This window comes from Rutidosis leptorrhynchoides, chromosome 1 (assembly GCF_046630445.1).
Source record: "Rutidosis leptorrhynchoides isolate AG116_Rl617_1_P2 chromosome 1, CSIRO_AGI_Rlap_v1, whole genome shotgun sequence".
NCBI classification, from domain to species: Eukaryota; Viridiplantae; Streptophyta; class Magnoliopsida; order Asterales; family Asteraceae; genus Rutidosis; species Rutidosis leptorrhynchoides.
Window position 1 is genome coordinate 365,067,500 of NC_092333.1, and position 15,022 is coordinate 365,082,521.

Genomic DNA, 15,022 nt, shown 5'->3' on the forward strand with positions numbered 1-15,022 from the left:
ACTTGTTCCCTAAGTAAACCTAACCCTAACCCTAATTCTAGAACTCTCTAATCCTCCTTATAAATAGAGGCCTAGGCTAGAGCTAAACATGTACCAAATCTCATTCACAAATCTCTCTCTCAAATCTCTCCCCTCTCTCCCTATTTTCGGCTCAAAAACCGAAATCACCACCCCCCACCATCGAATTTCTTCAACAAGATCTTCAAGGGTTTTCAAGCAATCTTCAAGATCTTCAAGTGATCTTCAAGGTTGTTCATCATGTTCTTCGTGTTCGTCGAAGATCTTCAAAGGTGTTCTTCAAATCTTCAAGGTTTTGATCTTCATCTTCAAGTGTTCATCAACTTTTCTTGTTAATCTTCATCCATCTTCAAGGTATAAGACTATAAACCTAAACTTGTCCATTCAATTCCTGTTTTGATTCATGTTTGTTCTTGATCCATATTAATCATGCGTAATTAACCTAAAACATTATATATATATATATATATATATATATATATATATACATGCAAGTCGACATATACATATATACATATATGCTGACTACAAATATATATATATATATATATATATATATATATATATATATATATATATATATATATATATATATATATATATATATATATATATATATATAATGTATGATCTACAAACCCTAAATATCTAACCCTAATTTATTTAAACCTAATCAAATCTCATTAATTGAATATATAGTCACTTATTAAAATTAATTAGAGTATACCAAGTATCTTTAGTTATTAAGCTTGCTAACCTTGTTTTAAGTATGACTAAATTCGTATTTATTAAAACACTAATTTTTCAAAAACTGAAAAAGTCTTATTCTCTTATTTTGAGTTCATATTTGGATTCCCCTTTCAAAACCAATCAAAATGCATATAAATATCATACGATTTGGATTAAAATTGAGTTAGATATGGTTAAAAAAATTTTTGAAGTTTTCATATAAAATAAATCCGAACTTTTTCATAAATTTTTATAAAAATCATTAACTTACTTAATAAGATAACTATTAGACATATTAAATTAATAAATCTATATTCTAAAGTTATCTTGTTTAAATAAATTTACAATATATATACACGACACATATATTGTACATATATTATTAAAACTCTAAATTAACTTTAACCTAAACCTAATTAATTAAACCTAAACCCTAGGACATTAATTAAATCCTAGTCATTTATTACAAACCCTAATCATTAAAATAACTAACCCTAATTAATGAAACTCTAATACTACTTATACTATTAATTGACATGTATACACTATTACTATTACTAACACCTATAACCTACTACTTATATTATAGCACATAAGAACATTTTGGGATATGTATTAGAGATGTATAGATCTTCGAACTTTCTTGACGAATGGTTTCTATGAGACTCTAGGCAGAGGGTTTGGATTTTCGATTTAAAGGGTCCTATGGCTCAAGCCCCTAGATCTGAAATGGCCATTCGTAGGGAAAGGGGTGATTGGAAGCTTATCTAATACGACAAGTATCCTAAAATGGAAAACACTCTTAAAGTAGAAACTTTCTAGTTATAGAAACTTACTAAAATAAGGAACCTACTAAAAATGGAAACTTTCTAAAAATAGAAACTTACTAGGAAACGAAACTTAGTAAAACGAACTATACTTAAAACACTATCATACTTAAACAACTACTTAAATTTGGGCAAAACACTTACTATTCTTAAATGTCATAGGTTGACTTTTCTGCTCACTCATCCAACTTTCTATTCAGAGGAATAACTAAATCTCTCTCTACTTACTAAGGTGAATTCATAGCCCCTCTTTATTGCTAGCAAACTTACTTACTTTTGGAGTGAGACACATGCTGTTTTTACTTTTACACTTTAGACACAAGTACCATACTGTTAAACTATGCTATACCCGGCTATGTCCTACTAAGTCCCTACAGTGATATTTTTAATTTTTGCGGCATGCTTAATTATTGGAGGTAGGCCTATCGGGAGTAACGTCCCTGATACATTTGACTAAGTCTTTGTATTACTTGATAATAAAATTAAAACTGACAAGGACAGACACAACTTGTCATGGGGCAAACTTGAACGTTTAGTCTAAATATCACGCGTTGGCATAACTTTTTGATCCTGCGGGAGATCAACTTTACAAACTAACTCTTGTTGTCTAAAAACAACTATTCCTACTTTTGTTAAACCTATGAACTTCACTCAACCTTTTTGGTTGACACTTTAGCATGTTTTGTCTCAGGTGCTGTTTGATTAAGTATACTTATCTACTGCTTATGTGATGCTACTTGGACTTAGGATCAAGAACTATCGCATTTATTACTCTTGCATTTAAAACAATTACTTTATTGTAATTTCAATTATTGTAACAACATTTCATTTTCTGCTGCGTACTCAATAAAGCTTATTTTTTTATCATTTAGAAATGTTCTCGTATTATAATATGTTTGTATATTTTGATATTAGTGACGTTCCTTCCAGACCCTATTGGGAGGTCATCACAATAATCATTTCCATTATTTTAATAGACCACAAGAATTTCATTTCCAGTTCTCATAAATATGGGTCCCATGCATAGAGACAAAAATCATTCATACGGTGAACACCTAGTAACCGACCTTAACAAGATGCATATAGAATATGCCCATCATTTCGGGAGTCCCTTCGGACATGATAAATTCGAAGTACTAAAGCATCCGGTACTTTGGATGGGGCTTGTTGGGCCCAATAGATCTATCTTTAGGATTCACGTCAATTAGGGTGTCTGTTCCCTAATTCTTAGATTACCAGACTAAAAAGGGGCATATTCGGTTTAATAATTCAGCCATAGAATGTAGTTTTTAGTACTTGTGTCTATTTCGTCAAACATTTATAAAAATTGCGCATGTATTCTCAGCCCAAAAAATATAAAGGGTAAAAAGGCAAATGAAACTCACTCTACAATATTTTGTAGTAAAAATATTCATACGACGATACTGAACAATATAGGGTTGGCCTCGGATTCACGAACCTATATAAGTTTTATATATATATTAACACATATAATTGTAATCGAACAAATTTATATATTATTCTTAGTGATATAATTATATTTAATAATTCATAGGTTTCCTTAATTATTTAGTTAGATATATTTACTTTATTTACTTTAGATAGATAAAAATACCAATATAGTTATGTTATATGTATTAAATATATTTTTATATAATAAATGTTTATTTGTTATAATATTAATAATAGGAATAATATTAATAGTAATGATACTTATAATAATAATAATAATGATAATACTAATAATAATGTTAATATTGATAATAAAAATGATAATAATAATAATAAAATATATTAAAATTTTAATAATGGTAGTAATAATAATAAAATTAAAAAGGTTGTATCATTTTTACAATAAAAATACTAATTTTGATAAAATTTCTTAATACTAATAATACTTAATAATAATATTTGTTAATAAATATATTAATGATAATAATAGTAATAATAATAATAATATTAATAGTAGTATTGATAATAATATTATAGTTATAATAATAATGATACTATTAGTAAAAATGATAATAATAACAATGTTAAAAATAATAATATTAATGTTAAAAATAATACTAATAATAATAAAAAAAATAATGATAAAAATAATGATAATTCTAATAATAATAATAATAATGATATTTTTAATGATAGTAAGATGATAATTTTTGTAAAAATGATAATAATGATAACAATACTATTAATGATAGCTATACTTATGTTAATAATGATAATTGATGTTTAAAGCTAAGGGGTATAAAATACTATTAAATTTTACTAGGAAATACTATTAAATACAATACAATTTTATACAAGATATTTATTTATTTATAGAATGGATATACTTAAACCTTGCTACAACACTTATAGGCAGTGTACCTAATCATACAGTAGTGTAGTTTTTAGTAAGTCCGGTTCGTTCCACAGGGAATCTTTTAAACAAAGCTTAACGCTATATTAGTTTTATTTTATAAAAATACAAATATATATATAAGTAATATTATTATTATAAAGGGGGGTTTTTACCGTTTAATGACCGGTTTGTCGATTTTTAAAATTTTAGTCGCAGTTAAAACTTAATGTAAAATATTAAAAATAAATACAAGACTTAATTTAAAGCGTAAAGTAAATAACGATAATGAAATTGCGATAAATAAAAGTGCGATAAAATAAAATTGCGATAATTAAAAAGTACGATAATTAAAAATGCAATTAAATACAATAACAATAAATAAAAGTGCGATAATTAAAAGTGCAATTAAATATAAAATAAAGGAAATTAAATATGAAATAAAAGAATTATGCTTATTTAAACTTCCGTAATCATGATATTTGACGTGTTGATTTTAGTTTTATTCCCATGGGTTAGTTGTTCTTTGTCCTGGATTATTTAATATGTCCATACAAATTTGTCCATAATAGTCCATCAGTCATAAATATAAAGAGCGAAAGCCTTCGTCAAATTATTCTTATTCACGAAGTCAAATATTCCAACTAATTGGGGATTCGAATTGTAACAAGGTTTTAATACTTTGTTTAACGAATACACCAGGTTATCGACTGCGTGTAAACTAAGGTTTTACTACTTTGTTAACAATTACACCAATTACCCTTGAATGTAATTCACCCCTGTTTCAACAAGTCTATTAACTATTAATCCAGTTCCGTGTCCGGTAAAATGAATAATTATTGGTATTTATAGATATCCCGCCCACCGTACCCAGTCAAGCGTATGTGGTTATATATAAATACGTCAAATTATAAGTTTGTATATTAAATTAACAAGGTATTGTTTAGTTAATATAAAACCCATTAATAGCCCATAGTCTAATTTCCACAAGTGTCGTTCTTTTATCCAAACCCCAATTATGGTACAAATCCCAATTACCTAATTTTAGTAATTAGCCCAACATCATGATTACTTCGATTTAGATAAGCATAATAATAACTTAGCTACGAGACATTAATTTAAAAATAACATTAACCATAACTTACAGTGATTAAAAATAGCGTAGCGTTACACGGACAGAATTTCGACTTAGACCCTTACAACATTCGCTAACATACCCTTATTATTAGGATTTAAAATTAAAATTAAAATTAAAATATAAAATATATATATATATATATATATATATATATATATATATATATATATATATATATATATATATATATATATTTACGTATATTGAGAGAGAGAGATAGATTATATGATATTTTTACGATCAAAATGCGCTGCCTTTTATAGGAATTTTCGTCCAGGGAAGCTCCGCAACTCGCGGCATTTTTGGCCTTCAAACTCCGCAACTCGCGGAGTTCGTATTTCCAGCTCACACAGCCTTGGCTCCTAGCTTGCCGACGGTTTATAATATATTATATAATATATAAATAATTATAAGAATTATTTAAATATTATATTATATTTATGTGCATAGTTGACTTGTAATTTTTAGTCCGTTGCGTCGAGCGTTGAGAGTTGACTCTGGTCCCGGTTCCGGATTTTCGAACGTCCTTGCGTACAATTTAATATCTTGTACTTTTCGTTTTGAATCTTGTACTCTTGTAATTTCGAGACGTTTCTTATCAATAATTGGAACCTCTTTGATTGTATTTTGTACTTTTGAGCTTTTTGGTCGTTTGCGTCTTCAATTCGTCGAATCTGTCTTTTGTCTTCACCTTTTATTATTTAAACGAATATCACTTGTAAATAGAACAATTGCAACTAAAAGCTTGTCTTTCTTGAGGAATAATGCTATGAAATATATGTTCGTTTTTAGCATTATCAAATATTCCCATACTTGAGTGTTGCTTGTCCTCAAGCAATATAGTCTTGAAATACTAGAATCACTTCTTTATTCTTCACACTTTGTACATCAGTGATTTCTTTACGGCGGTATAAACAATGGTAGTAACGATGTGGTTTACAGTCCCACATGACTATAAAATTTAGATCCATTAAGGAAATTGGATCTTTATGAAAACATTTGATCTTTTGAAAATTAAATCTAGTTTTTACCCTAGATAAGTTTTCCGGAATAACCCTTCACCGGTGTTTGCAAAATATTTTTGTGGATTTGGTGGGTTTCAGATTTGAAAATTTTAGCTCAAAACTTATGGTTTTGTGTCACCCACTTGCTAACCTTGTATTAGGAAAGAAACACGTCCAGTATACTTGCTCCTTATATTACCTTTCGATAACCTACCGTCCAGTTGTAAAGGAAAGCGTTGAACAAGCAACTGTTAAGGCAATGTCCCCTGACATGTTTTTAATTATGGTCTATAACGTGTCAGACGCAATTACTATCCTTTGTAGGAGTAATAGTAAAGCTCACCCTTATAATTTTCCGGTCTGGCACAAGGTCTTGTCTTTGACCATGCTATGCAACCACCGTTCTTACGGTTGACACCCGATTTGGTTCAGGTGACCTAATGAATTCCAGGTGAATTCCTAGGATTTTACGTTCAATGGTAATGAACGCATTGAAAATAGGTTTTCAGAAAACAAATCGGTTTGTAATTTTGATCAGAATATTTTCTCGTTCAAGCTCGAGTTTAGATATCACTGAATTCCATGAGTTTGAATTCTCAATCTTTAAGGTCAATCTCAAGGATTGAGTAATATCAGTCTTAAAAGCTGATTTTTGATCTTTAAGGAGATTATCCTTTCTGGGGATCTGATTCATTAGTCTTATCCAGCTAATTTGTACGGCGTCCTCCCCATTTTACGAGACAGATCCTCTCATGGTTAGGATAAGTCTGACCACTTGACGACCCTGTTTGATGCTGAGGTCCGTGGATTTCCTGCTGATTTTAGTGATGACTTTTCTAGATTTTTCGTCAACCTACAGCTGGTCTGGACGACAACTTCATAACCTAAATCAAGAAGCGCGTTTCTTTTTTGGAAGACTTTACTTCCTTTAAATGATGGAATTGATTCATCGTGTAGATCCATCTTTCTTACAGTAAATCGGGTAAAAATTTTTAGTTTAGTCCAAAGCAAAAGTATTTTGTATCTTTAAAAATATGTGACATATGTTTAAAATAACTTGGTAAATTTTCCCACACTTGGCTTTTATTTTCCTTTTTATTGTCCTCTATTCCATTTTAAATAAATTCTAACATTTTGGTTTGTTTCTCAATTTATGTCCTTTCCGAGGTAACAATAATTTCGGTGTTAACACCTAGTTTTATCGTTCATAAATATGTATAAACATGATTTTGAGTTCATTTAATTCAAAATTTTGAAAAATTTTACTAGAATTGGGTAGTCAGTATATAAGACTAGGGCTGTTCTTTATTATCAGAGAGCACTAGATTCTAATACAACTACTGCTTTATTAGTATTTTTAATGGTAACCAAGTGTTTAAGATAAAAATTTTAAAAATCCGAAAAAATTTAACCCCTTCCCACACTTAAGATCTTGCAATGCTCTCATTTGCAAGAAATCAGTAACAATTTAAATTATTGAGGGTGATTAGCGTAGAAAAATGATTAAATTTTACCAAATTTTCCAAACATATCGTTGTTTGTGTTGAATGATAAATGGTGCACATCATTTGTTCATTCCGTCTTGTTGTTACATCACATTTATTTTTCATCTTGTCGTCAAAATTAGTTGCTTTTGCTGAACTTAATGCCAGTCTTTGAAAATGCATTGTTTTACCCTGTTGTGTACATAAGATAAACTGCAAACATATATACATATTTTTGAAGTTTGGTATATTACCCCACGTTCAAAAATTATTAAAATCTAAAAATAAAAGTTAGAAAATTATAAAAACTATTACAATATTAACATAAGTGTTAAATGTAGTAACATTACAAAAATATAATAAATAAAATTAAATAAACAAGGGTTGTTACTGGTACCAGTAGGGGGTTCCATGCATAACCGTATGTGTTATAAAATGCTTCAGCTGGGTTATAAGTAGGATACGGTGGTTGCATCTCTATAGACCAGGGAGAAAATATGGGCGTTGGAGTAGGAATATAGTTTCTACCTACATGTTGGCAATGTGCTATGATTTGGTTTTGATGAACTTGCCAATCTTCAAATGCTCGATGTCTAGCATTTTCATATTCTTGTGAAGCTATAAACCTTTGCATTTCTGTCATTTCATTTCCCCCTCCCACATTACCTGGCTGTTGATTTCTCTCAACCTGTGGATGTCTTCCATTATAGGCTACTGGGCGTTATTTCGCCTCTTCAAAACTTTAGCACCATGATATACATTTAAACCAATTGTATCGTGGGGTTCTGGCTCTTCGATTAATAATCCTCCCCGACTTATATCCACATTGAGATACTCAGCAATTAATGTAATAAATATACCACCTCCTATTATACTGTGCGGTCTCATCCCCCTAACCATAGCTGATAAATAATAACCCACATAATAAGGTATACTTACAGCGCTTTGTGGGTCTCGAATACACATGTGGTAAAACAAATCCTGTTCATTTACCTTTTCCTTATTTTTACCTCGCTGTGTAATCGAGTTCGCTAGAAACCTATGAATCACTCTTAACTCAGCTCTATCTATATCCAAATAAGAGTAATTTCCCCCTTTAAATCGGTGATGGCTAGTCATTTGACTCCATACACCATGCGTATCAAAACTTTCGTCTATCCTCCTACCATTTAATATCAACCCTCGACAATCGGCAGATGCTAGCTCCTCAGGCGTATATATACGTAAGACCTGAGCCATGTCTAGTAGAGACATGTGGCGCATCGAACCTCCTAACAAAAATCTAATAAAAGATCGATCGGTTAAACTAGCTACCCGATCATTTATTTCTATACTACACAATAATTCTTCACACCATACTTTATATACAGGTCTACGCATGTTGAATAATCGTACCTAATCATTAAAAGAAGAATTACCATACCTCTGAGTAAGTAATTCCCTAATTGGCTCGGCCAATTCTACGGCTTCTAATGGTCCCCATTCTATTACCCTAGGTACTTCAACAGCTTTAGAATGAAGAGTATGCAAGCCCCTTTGGTATTTTGGATAATCTATCCAACATCTGTCTAATCTCAAGTTCGGGTGCAAATTTTCCACGTGCATATCTGAAAATGTCATAACTGGATGAGGTATATCTTGTTTGTAATGGTTATCAACATCCTGTTGTTCCGCATTCTCAGGAGGAGCATTGCGAGCTTGGGATGAAGATTCACCCCTTTCAGTCTGCAAAACACATCAAACACAATTTTTGTGCATCCAAATATGCATTAGTGTCAGCAAAATCATCAATCAAAATAATTACAATGACATGTTCAATTTATATCAAACTTATGCTCATTTTCATATTTTTATCAAATCTACACTTTTTCAAATAAGCATATACGAAAATGTTTGCCAAGTTCATAAGCATTCAACTCAAATAACATGTCAAAATAATCATTATTAGTAACTAAACAAGTTTCAAATGGCATTATCTCTCAAAAATCAAGTTCATGAATTTTAGACTTGAAAAAGTCCACTTTAATTCTCAAAAATCATGTTTAGGCTCAAAGTTTGGATCATTTAACTACCTAAACATGTTACACTACTTAATTTAGCAACAATTCATGATAAATATCGGCCATAACCTGTTTATATCAAAAAGCCCCAAATTGCTCAAGAACATAAACCCTAGATTACTCAAAATTTGAAGTTTAAGGCTTCTAATCATGTTAAATAGCATCAATCTTGGTTATACAAGCATAATACAAAAAGAATTTAAGTATAATTATACTAAAAAGCATCAAAATTGAATTGGGTATAAAATTGCTCAAGAACACTAATTTTCGGATTAAATGGTGTTTAGGTGTAGAAATTTACCGTTTTCCTTGAGTAATTCCTTGATAGCATCCTTCTCAACATGATTTTAGTAAAAAAATGTGATGATTTTTGGTGAAAAAAATCGATTTTGGGAGTGTTTTTTCGGTTTATTTCGCAGTGTTTTGGGGTGTGGTGGTGTGCATACTGATCTGTTCCAGCGTTTTATTTTTTTCTGTATTTTTGGCCCTCCGCGAGTCGCGGTGAATTTACTCTTCAAACTCCGCGAGTCGCGGCAATTTATTTTTTTTAATTTTTTTTTAACAATCTTTAACTTATAAAACAATTAAGTAATTAATTTTAAAATTTTGTTTCCTTTGTTATTTAGGACGAGGTCATTTTGGATCGATGTCCTAGTCCGTCCCTCGACAAAATTTTAAAATTTGTCTTTTTGTAGCGATTGTTTTAAAAGCTAAGATTTTTGAGTTTTTTTAATGTTTTTGGCATACTTTAATTCAATAAGATTAAAAATAATGATAATAAAAGTTCTCGTCCCTCCCTCGGGTAAAGCAATTTCGGTTCAAAGACCTAGTCTTCAACTCACGACGAATTTTTTTTAAAAAATCATATTTTTAATTTAGCGAAATAAAGTAATTTTTTTTTAAATTCACACCAAACTTAAATTAAAATGCATAAAATTAAAAATTCATATTTTAAAAATTAAAAATTCACACCAAACTTATAGTATATTTTTGTTTTTATACATACAAACTTATATTAAAATTTTCAAATATTTACAATTTTAAAGAAGTTTACAATATTAATTTAATATTTATATATTAATTTTAAAAACATGGTAAAAATAAAATTAAAAATCTTTTGGCTTTTATCCCACTTTAAACAATCAAATATTATCAAAAATATACGCCCCTCTTTTCGGTAAGGTAATTTCGGTTCCATGACCTAATTTAACTCATGACGAATTTTTGAAATATTTTGGGTTGATTGATTAAAGATATTTATACCTTAAGAATAAACGTTAAATTTCGCAGTGATGTAATAAATTTTTGAATGATATCAACAATTTCGGTCGCAAGACCTAATTTTATCGAATACCAATTTAATACTTTATAGCGAACAAATTAGCGTTTATTATCAAAAGGTTAAAAATAAAAAATAAAAATAAAAATAAAAACTGTACAGACTTACCTGTGAAATATATTTCTTAGTGTTATGCTCTAGCCCACTCATAAGATAGTCGGACTAATTGGTTTTCCATGGCTACATAGGCGTAACCTCGAGCATTTAATGTTTTTTCTTCTAAACATATGAACGGTCCATCTCTGCATAAAGTAACAAATTTGGTATTTGAATAGGTTTGATTATTTGAACATTTACCTTCGTGTGACCATTTTCCGCATTTGTGACATTTTTCAAGGTGTCGTGCTCTTCTTTTCGCTGCGGATTTTGATTTTCCTTTACCAAATTGTAACTTATTATCTTCGCATCTGGATTCTTTTCTTACTCCGTCCAATCTTTCTCTGATTACTGATACCAGTTCACTCGGTAGTGTGTCATTATTACGTTTAGTAATCAAAGCGTGTAGCATTAGACCATGGTTTAGTTCACAGGAAGTCTTCATTTCGTAAAAACCTAAAAAAAAATAAAAATTCAGAATGGGGGGAGAAGACTAGTTCTTTAGGGTCTGCTAGGGAAAGACCATTCGGGTTCCATTTTCGAGAACTACACGAAAACAGAAAATCTAACTCTAACATAAATACATATTATCCTTTAAAGACTTGATTCTCCCCATACTTAGTTAGCTGTGGTATCGAAATTGTGATTAACTTCGTTGTCAACTTCCATCGGACCATGTATGTAATGTTTAACTCTGTGACCATTAACTTTAAATTCAATCCCATTTGAATTTATTAATTCTACTGTTCCGTATAGGAAAACTCTTTTGACTATGAATGGTCCAGACCATCTTGATTTCAATTTTCCAGGAAATAGCTTGAATCGTGAATTGAAAAGAAGAACTCTGTCTCCTTCTTTAAATTCTTTTGAACTTCTGATTCTTTTATCATGCCATTTATTCGTTCTTTCTTTATAGATTAACGAATTTTCGTATGCTTCATGTCTTAATTCTTCTAATTCGTTTAATTGACTTTACCGTAGACGTCCGGCTTCATGTAAATCAAGATTACATGTCTTCAAAGTCCAAAATGCTTTGTGTTCAATTTCTACTGAAAGATGACATGCTTTTCCGTAAACGAGTTTAAAAGGTGTGGTTCCAATTGGAGTTTTGTAGGCTGTTCTAAAAGCCCAGAGTGCATCCTCCAATTTAATGGACCATTCCTTCGGATTTGATCCTACGGTTTTCTCTAGAATACGTTTTAATGCTCGGTTGGTATTTTCAACTTGTCCACTTGTTTGTGGATGATATGCAGTGGAGATTTTATGAGTTACTCAATATCTTTTGAGAACTTTCTCAAGTTGATTATTACAGAAATGAGTACCCCGATCACTTATTAAAGCTTTCGGTCTTCCAAACCTTGCAAAAAGACGTTTTAAAAAATTGACTACAACTCGTGCATCATTAGTTGGGAGAGCTTGTGCTTCCGCCCATTTAGATACATAATTAATGGCTACGAGAATATAGAGATTATTATGAGATTTTGGAAATGGACCCATAAAGTCAATACCCCAAATGTCAAATACTTCACATACTTGAATGACATTTTGTGGCATTTCATCACGTTGACTTATTTTTCTGGCCCTTTGACAAGCATCACAGGATTTGCAAAGAGGGTGTGCGTCTTTGTAAATTGTAGGCCAATAGAATCCAGCATCATAAACTTTTCTTGCTGTTAGCTGAGGCCCATAATGCCCTCCTGTTGGTCCTGTGTGACAATGGTTTAAGATTTTACTAGCTTCATCTCCGAATACACATCGGCGTATTATTCCATCTGGACAACTTTTAAACAGATGTGGATCTTCCCAGAAATAGTGTTTTATATCACTAAAGAATTTCTTTCGTTTTTGGTATGACAATCCTTTTTCAAGGAATCCACATACTAAGTAGTTTGCATAGTCTGCAAACCATGGTATTTCATTATAATCTATCTTCAATAGATATTCATCAGGAAAGTTGTCTTGTATGGCCGATTCATTTAGAACTTCTAATTCGGGATTTTCAAGACGAGAAAGATGATCAGCGGCGAGATTTTCTGCTCCTCTTTTATCTCGAATTTCAATATCAAACTCTTGTAAGAGTAAGATCCAACGGATTAATCTTGGTTTGGCATCTTGTTTCGAAAATAGGTATCTAAGAGCAGAATGGTGGGTATAGACTACCGTTTTAGCTAGAACGAGATATGATCGAAATTTGTCAAAAGCAAAGACAATAGCAAGGAGTTCTTTTTCAGTAGTTGTATAGTTCGTTTGTGCTCCTTGTAACGTCTTACTAGCATAATATATAGGTTGAAATCTTTTTTCAATCCTTTGTCCTAAAACGGCTCCCATTGCAAAATCACTTGCATCGTACATAAGTTCGAATGGTAGATTCCAATTTGGTGTTATCATGATTGGCGCATTAGTGAGTTTCTCTTTAAGAATATTAAAAGATTTGATACATTCATCTGAAAAGATGAATGGAGCATCCTTTTCTAGGAGTTTATTCATAGGAATGGCAATTTTAGAAAAATCTTTTATGAAACGTCGGTAAAAACCGGCATGCCCTAGAAAACTCCTAACTCCTCTAACATTGGTGGGATGTGGAAGTTTAGCGATTACATCTACTTTAGCTCTATCCACTTCAATTCCTTCCTTTGAAATTTTATGTCCAAGAACGATGCCTTCTTTAACCATGAAATGGCATTTCTCCCAATTAAGTACTAGATTTGATTGTTCGCATCTAATAAGCATTCGTTCAAGATTAGCTAGACATGATTCAAATGTATCACCGAAGACTAAAAAGTCATCCATGAAAACTTCCATGCATTCTTCTATCATGTCGTGAAAAATCGCCATCATGCACCTTTGAAAGGTTGCAGGGGCGTTACAAAGTCCAAATGGCATGCGTTTGTAAGCAAAAGTACCATAAGGGCACGTGAACGTGGTTTTCTCTTGGTCTTCGGGTGCTAATGGAATTTGAAAGTATCCGGAAAATCCATCAAGAAAACAATAGTAACTGTTTCCGGCTAATCTTTCCAACATTTGATCAATGAAAGGTAAGGGAAAGTGATCTTTTCTGGTGGCGTCATTTAATTTTCTATAATCAATACATACACGCCATCCTGTTACAGTCCTAGTAGGAATAAGCTCATTTTTCTCATTTGTGATGACAGTCATGCCACCCTTCTTAGGCATGCATTGAACTGGGCTTACCCATGGACTATCAGAGATTGGATAAATTAAACCTGCATCTAGCAGTTTAATAATTTCTTTTTTAACTACATCTTGCATATTAGGATTTAGTCTTCGTTGGCATTGCACATACGTTTTATGACCTTCTTCCATAAGGATTTTATGTGTGTAATACGAAGGACTTATTCCTTTGATATCATGAATCTTCCATGCAATGGCTGGTTTATGAGCTTTTAACACAGAAATGAGTTGTGATTTCTCATTTTCAGTAAGAGAAGACGATATTATTACAGGTAATTCAGATTCACCATGTAAATAAGCGTATTCCAAATGGTTTGGAAGTGGCTTTAACTCTAATGTCGGAGGTTCTTCTATCGATGATTTATATCGATATCTGTCTTCTTCTATTAGCATTTGAATTTCTTCTGTTGTTGGTTCATATCCATTAGCTATTAGTGTAGCTAACATTTCAGCTTCATCAATTGGTTCAGTTCCTTCTCCTAAAGAACATTCTCCTGTTCCTTGTAATTCTGGAAATTCTTCTAACAATTCTGCATGTGAATCTATAGTTTGAATATAATAACATGTATCATCTGCAGATTGCAGTTGTTGCATTGCTCTATCAACTGAAAAGGTAACACTCTCATCCTCTATACTTAGGGTCAGTTTCTTACCAAACACGTCTATCATTGCTTTAGCCGTGTTTAAGAATGGTCTTCCTAATATGAGAGGAACTTGAGAATCTTCTTCCATGTCCAGAACAACAAAATCTACTGGAAATACTAAAGTACCATCTTTAACTAGCATGTTCT